This window comes from Rhamphochromis longiceps, linkage group LG9 (genome assembly GCF_057381845.1).
Source record: "Rhamphochromis longiceps isolate RC_006_pf linkage group LG9, R_longiceps_female_GT1.1, whole genome shotgun sequence".
NCBI lineage: Eukaryota > Metazoa > Chordata > Actinopteri > Cichliformes > Cichlidae > Rhamphochromis > Rhamphochromis longiceps.
Window position 1 is genome coordinate 32,969,680 of NC_140565.1, and position 7,890 is coordinate 32,977,569.

At 42.3% G+C, this 7,890-nt stretch overlaps 1 long non-coding RNA gene across 1 annotated transcript; it reads right to left on the bottom strand.

Annotated features, from left to right (window-relative positions):
* Positions 1-321: 321 nt before the first annotated feature.
* LOC146662659 (uncharacterized) lies at positions 322-3,624 on the bottom strand. Its single transcript, XR_014913160.1, has 2 exons — positions 3,178-3,624; positions 322-1,488 (listed from the first exon to the last, which is right to left on the bottom strand). It is a non-coding gene; the product is annotated as an uncharacterized LOC146662659 (long non-coding RNA).
* Positions 3,625-7,890: the final 4,266 nt, after the last annotated feature.

Genomic DNA, 7,890 nt, shown 5'->3' on the forward strand with positions numbered 1-7,890 from the left:
GTGATGAGAATGCTGTTATTTGCATTTACCAGCTCACCTATGTCAGACCTTTTGATAAACACAATTCTAATGAAAGTGAGAACATGTACACTGTTACATCTTTCAGAAAATGTTTTGAAATTGTGGTGCACAGTTCAGAATAAATGTTTTTCAAAAAACCATTGCATCTTTTTAGTAAATGTTTATTTCCAAAAGGAATGTCTAGAAGTTCAGAACAGTAAAATTCCCGCTGTTTGTCCCTGATATGTTTTTATTTTATATCTATTATGTTTACAAACATCAAGAAGTCACAAGCAAAGAGAAACCACACCACAGCACATGTTTAAATAAGGATATTCATCAAAATTATTTATTAATGAAATTTCAAAACCTTTTCAATCACACAGAAAATACATGTGCAAAGCAACACAACAGTAGCCTGATATCAGACAGAACTGTCACATGATACTAAACATAATGAAGCGCTTCATTATAATTTGTAGATTCAAACTGCTCTTCATATTTTGACCAGCAGATGTCACCAAAGAGGACTGTGTTGAAAAGCTTCAAGTAATGACAGTTTGTTCCACGACTGCATTTCACTGGGTTTTGATTATCAATTAAAATTGATTCTAGCTTGGATAACATGATATCAATTCATTAAAATCCTGACTTGATTTTTAAATATAAATTAATTTTGCCCAAAACGCCAGAATCTCAGGTTAAACCTCAGAAAATTTCAACAACCACCAAACGGCTAAAACAGTAATGAGAGCATGTGCACGGATTCTGCACAAAACGACTTTCCACAGTCTCCACAGCTGAATGGTCTCTCTCCAGTGTGGATGAGTTGGTGTGTTTTTAAGCTTCCAGACTGGATAAAAGACTTTCTGCACTCATCACAGCTGAACGGTCTCTCTCCAGTGTGGATGAGTTGGTGTGTTTTTAAGCTTCCAGACTGGGTGAAAGACTTTCCACAGTCTCCACAGCTGAACGGTCTCTCTCCAGTGTGGATGACCTGATGCATTTTTAGGGAAGCTTTTACGGTAAAATCCTTCCCATACTCGTCACAGCTGTATTTTGTCTCTCCCTTTCTTCTGTGAGGTTTGTCGGCCTCCTGAGAGCGCTGACTTCTCGCTCCACGTTGGTCCTGCAGTGACAGAGAAACAAACAGAGGCAGTGAGTGAAATGCAGTCGTGGAACAAATTGAACTCCCTCCATTAACCTTTTATGGGTGGTCCAAGTGTGCTATAGAGATTATCTATAGCACACTTGGACCACCGTGTGTGTGTACACACACACACACACACACACACACACACACACACACACACACACACACACACACACACACACACACACACACACACACACACACACACACACACACACACACACACACACACACACGTTGAGCTCATCGTTTCCTCTGTAGTGACTCAGCTGAGTCCGGATGGCTGAAAATGTTCCTCTGCTGCTCCGTCAGACTCTTCTCCTCCTGCTGATCAGCTGGGACACAAAACAGATCTTTGTTAGGCTCCACACTGCACTGAAGAGTCAAAGTGTCTCATATGTTCATCTGACAACACAAAGTACAAATTTCACTCTGATTGCTTGTAGAAATCTTGTGAGACGTGTTGTGCTGCAAAGTGAGGAAACTCTCTCACTCACTTATACTTCAGGAGGAACTTTGTGACATTGGCTCTAATATTCTAAGCAGCCCTTTACTATGACAGGGCCAGAAAGTCCTATTTGAAGGTTTGGGAGAAGGACCATGTTAAAGGTGGATTGGGGTTTATACACTTTGTTATGATACAGGTAAGGCTGTAAGAGCCTGAGAAGGTGTCCTGAATGAACCTCTAAAACCAGTTTTCAGCTAACGACTCTGCTTCAGTCTGGAAAACAGCAACTACAAGTTTAAAGACTCCATCAACAATTCACACCCAGCAACAGCCTGAACAGCTCCTCCTGTGGTTTCCACAAACAGGGACAGACCTGTTACTCCCCCACCCCACACTTTCAACTCCTTCAGCCCCCCAGTTCCACCCCCCACCCCCACCATTCATAATAACAGAGGCCCACACCTGATCACCACTTCACAAGTCTCTCCAGCCCCCATGGTGCCGCTCTCCAAACTCCACCATTCCCCAAACTTTGATTCTGTTCATCTGGACGTAGCTTTTTGTGGGAGAAACGTTTCGTCACTCATCCAAGTGACTTCTTCAGTCTCAACCGACTGCAGGTTTCCCCAATCTTCAACAGTGCACTTGCATAATGACTGAAACGAGCTCCACTGAAGGAACAATGGGCTGGGAGGTCAGTTATTGAGCATTAATTTGCAAATTCTCATGATCATTGATCAACAACCACTGATCACTTGCAGCGGGAATGGTACTCATTGCTATTGATCAGCAGACTTTGATTAATGAGCTTTGATCAGTGGTTTCAGTGCTTTCCTTCCTGCTTTGACTGCAGCTGTGTTTGACACAGGAAGACATTATTACATTTTTCTTGATTATACTTTATTCTTTTTGGGGGAAGTGCAGCTTTAAACCTTCACATGATTCAGGTCAACCCAACAAATCAATCCGAACAATCACAGGTGGGAAAAACTTCTGTAGACAAAATGAAATAAAAATTCAATCCACAACATGATTAAAAACATGATTCTCCCAAATCACCAAGAGCTGCACATTAACCACCACAATATATTTTATTCTCTGTGCTTTCAAATATGAACACGGTTTACTTTCATCTCTGTTTCATTAGTTTTTGTTAACATCTTCCTGTGCATCACTTTACAGCAGCCACTCATTAAAATGAGACTTTGTAGGAGTTCACTTCCTCTCATGTGTTCATCCACAGCAGCTGGACAATAAAGTTTATTGTGACCCTGATACTGCAGCAGATCGCTCTCATCCATTTCCTGTTATCACTTCAAATAGAAATGAGGCTGTAGAGGTTTGGTGCAGGCAGAAAAACAGCTGCAGGGACAATGAAAAGACTTTTCTGCTCCAACTTCTCCCAGCATGCTGAGCTAATGATTAGTTGGTGTTTTTCTCCAAACACTCTCTCACTCTTCTCTCAACGTGTTCACAATAAACTGTGAACAGACACCGAGGAGAGCAGCAGAAGACCTCATTCAGGAGCTAAACTCAACATGAACTGAACTCACAGTAAAGTTAGCTCGGTGCTTACCTTTAGATGAGCCCACAAACCGAGAGAAACTCCGCGATGAAGCTGGAACTCTTTCCAAACACAGGAAACAGATCAGGGAGCAGAGACCCACGTGGTTCACGCTGATCTCAGCTACGATCCAGGAGACAAGGGTGGGCAGATCGATGCAGATATCGATCCAAACGTTGGTAGTGGTTTACGATCGATGCTCCTCCGAGTTCACTATTTTACTCGCTGCGGATGAAGAAGCAGCTGTCTGTTTGAACACCGCTTCTTATGCGGCAGACTAACTTTGCTCCGCCCCCTTCTTCTGCCCTGCTCGGATTTGATACTGTGCCGTCACGTGACTCGGCTACACACAGAAAACCCATTTGGACTGCAGAGAGAGAGAAACAGGAGCAACATGTGGAGATATTTTACGGCTGTAAATGAAAATGCTGGAGAACAGCTGGAAGGCTTGTCAGCACCTAAAGCCACAGGAGACCACACAAGCTGTAGAGTTCAGCTTATTTTTTCACACTCCAGTTAAATACTTTGACTGAATTCTCACTGCACACACTCAAACTGGCCCAGCGTACATTCATATCAGGACAGTGAGATCATTTTATATAGATTATTTTTAATTACTGTTATGCATGGCCCGACGATATGAGGTGCTATTAACCCACAAACAACAGATCCTGTAACGCAGCGCTGCGGCCTCTTTCCCAGACATTCCCGCGTCAATCAAGTCAAACTTCTGTTATTGCGAAGCTAGCCCCTCACAATGGCAAAGAGAGAGCACCGGTGGGAGACTGAATGTATGTTTACAGACATTGCTGGTAAACCAACAGTTTACATTGGTAGTAAACTGGTAAATCACAAAGTGAAGCTGTTGTGAAAGCAAATTTTATTGTAGCAGAGGAGACAGTCAAATCAGCCCGGTACCACTCTGATGAAGCTGTGCGATGCTATCCAGAAAAAAAGGCAGATTTTGGCAAATGTGAGCCTGAGGAGAAATACGATTGCTGATCGGGTTTGTGAGATGGCCACTGATTTAGAAACACAGTTTTGTGAAAGAAGCAAACACGTTATTGCATACTCTCTTGCTGTGATGAACGTACAGACATGATGGGCATTGCACAGCTCGCCATCTTCATCAGTGGAGAGGAAATATTGAACATTAAATCGATGCACGGGACAACGACAGGAAAAGACATTTTTAAAAACGTATGTCAAAGTGTAACCGACATGAAACTGCCCTGGGACAAACTTGTTGGACTTACAACAGATGGAGCGCCGGTGTTGTGCAGTGGACAAGTCGGCAGAATGAGAGTAAAGATGCAGGAGGAGAAATGTACCGGTGAGTTAACAGCAGATCACACACCAGGAAAGGCTGTGTGGTAAAGTCCTAAAATGGTAAATGGTAAATGGCCTGCATTTGTATAGCGCTTTTCTAGTCCATAGGACCCCAAAGCGCTTTACACTACATTCAGTCATTCACCCATTCACACACACATTCACACACTGGCGATAGCAAGCTACACTGTAGCCACAGCTGCCCTGGGGCGCACTGACAGATGGAGCATGTAATGATCACCGTAACGCCGACCGTAAATTTTATCTGAGCTGAAGGTTTAAATCACCGTCAATTTCAGTCTTTTATGTGAGAAATAGATTCAGAGTTTGCCGACATTCCCTGTCATACAGAGGTCCGTTGGCTGAGTTGGGGAAAAGTTCTTAATAGTGTTTTTGTGCTCAGCAAGGAAATCTGTCGGTTCATGGACATGGCATGTATGATGCGGTGAAGGCATTTCAAGTGAAGCTGTCACAAATGCACCAGTGCAACTTGTCTCACTTTCACTGTTGCCAAGTAATGTTGAACCATGTCGGCGCACTTTGCTGGTAAACTGAGCGCACTGCGCACTGAGTACGCACGGCGCTTTGGTGACTTTGAAGCACACAAAGAGAATTTCGAGCTGCTTCGCAACCCATTTACGTGAAAACTGCACCTGTGCAGATTCAGATGGAGTTCCACTGTAATGGGACCCTCAAGGCAAAGTATGACACTGAATGGCCCGCACAGTTTATTAGTTCCATTCCTGAAGTAATGCCCCAGCTCTTTACATGCGGCTCCAACCTTGTGTATGCTTTCATTTATTTAATCTGGGGTTTTTGGCAGCATGTTCATATTTCTAACTTGCATAATTTTGACAGGATCTATTTTTATGAAGAGCAAAATATATAAAGTTAAAGTTTTTTTAAGGTTTTTTTTTTCTGGAATAATATTCCCGTCTGTTTTTATTCATATTTATGTTTAAAAAACTGTTTAAGTGTGTTCAAAAAATGGTTATCTTGTTCGGCCTGCGACCTAAAGTGTGCCTTGAGTTTTGGCCCCCTGTGCAGTTGAGTTTGACACCCCTGCTGTAGAGAAACTCTGGGTTTGTGTGCTGACAAGCATCACTCACGGTACGTTACGAAAGCTCACTCATACCTTTCCTCATGTGACAAATTCAAAAAGATGCTGAAACCTTTAGAACATCATAAACTACACATTGTTGTACTCTTTTAGGATGGAACAGCTTTCAGATTTGTTTACTCTTAAAGAATAAAAGATGTTTTTAAGAATTTTGCATTCAAGAGGAGAATGTTTAAATAAGTCATGTAAATGAGAATTACAAAGTTGGTGGCTGCAGTATAAACAAATTGGTGTATCTCAAAAATAAAACTATGAAGACACTCAAAATTAATTTCGTCTGGTTGGAAGCACACAAACTGTTTTATGCAACTTTTTTACATTTACAATTTTGAGGGATGAACCTCTGAAATTTCTTTAACTAGAAATGTGTGTAAAAATACCACTTTTGCAATTTATGTAGTTACTGTTGACTTAATGCATACATATGATTAAAATGTGGGATATAAGGGTTGTATTGATGTATAGCAACTTGAAATGCTCCCAGAAATGGAAGTACAACATGTAAAAATATAAAGATAAGCTCAGGCAGACTTGGTTCTGTGGTAGGTCTATAAGGTTAAACTGCTTCCTCACATCTGCTTCATGAATATGAAGGGTTGTAGTGGGAGATGGTGGTGTGAAATCCTCATAGCTGTGGAGTGAGGAGGGGGCTCCTGTGGGTGAAGTCTTTGATGGTGGTGATGGCTCTGTGCTGGTGGGAGTGGGGAGGTGGGGGGATGATGTCTCTATTGTTGGGGAAGATGGAGATGTCAAGGCTGCTTGATGTCTCATCAAACCGGCAGTAAAAGTCGTTGAGGGCTTTGGCCAACAGTAAGTCGTCAATGGAGTGGGGCTGTGTGCTTATATCCTTACTCTCATTTCCCTTAGCATATCTGTAACATGCAACTTCTGTCGGTGCTGTGCTACTGGAAACTGAATTTCCCGGAGGAACCGACCCGAGGCATTAATAAAGTTCCATCCATCCATCGGACATTTGCACACATGCTTAAGAATTGCATTGACCCCATTTCCTCCAAAGTAAAATTCTAGCTACACATGCCCATGAAAATTTCTCCCACTGAAATAAGAGCCAGCACTGTTTTGCAGTATGTTTTAGATTACAATGTTTTGAGTTTGTCATACATATTTACTGCCCAGTTTAAAGCATTTCTGAATATTGAGTCTTTTTTGTGGTGAATTGTTTGTACCAAAATAATTGATTCTGTTCATCTGGACATGGCGTTTTCAGTGTTGCAAGTGACTTCTTCAAACTCAGCTGACTGCAGGTTTCCCAAACCTAGTAAACACTACATTTGCATAATGACGAAAACAGCCCACTGAATGAACAATGAGCTGTAAGATAAGTTTCTTCATCATTAATATGCAAATCATGACCATTGATCAACAGCCACAGATCAAATTCCATGAGTACCATTCACAGAGAGTTGGGGAATGGCTGCAATCCCAGCTTTGTAAGATGGTGAAAGATGTACCCTCAGGGTTAGTGGCTCCAGATTGGATCATGGAGGTAGTGGACCCCCTGCCCTGCAATAACACATACAAAACCCAACAATCCCTTTGGTGACAGTGGGAAGGAAAATCTCCCTTTTAATAGGAAGAAACCTCCGGCAGAACCAGGCTCAGGGAGGGGCAGCCATCTGCCACAGGCGGTTGGGGTGAGAGAAGGAAGACAGGAGAAAAGACATGCTGTGGAAGACAGAGATTAATAACAAGTATGATTCAATGCAGAGAGCTCTATATAGTGAGTGAGAAAGCTGACTGAGGAAGAAATACTGAATACATCATGGGAATCCCCCAGCAGCCTACACCCATTACAGCATTAAAAAGGGAGAATTCAGGGTCACCTGATGTTGCCCTAACTATATATTTTAGTAAAAGGGAAAGTTTGAAGCCTAATCTTAAAAGTAGAGATCGTGTCTGCCTCACCAATCCCAACTGGAAGCTGGTTCCACAGAAGAGGGGCCTGAAAACTCAAAGCTCTGCCTCTCACTCTACTTTTAAATATTCTAGGAACAACAACTAATCCCTGTCAGTACTCTTGCTGCAGCATTTTGGATTACCTGCAGGCTTCTCTGGGAGTTTTTAGGACATCCTGATAATAGCAAATTACAGTAGTCCAGTCTAGAAATAATAAATGCATGGAGTAGTTTTTGAGTGTCACTCTGACAGGATATAGGACAGTATCTGGTTCGATACCATATTTCTAGGTATTGTAGGCCAAGTATAATCAGCAGCAGGAAGTTAGAGGTCACCCAGGTCTTTATATGCGTGTTATC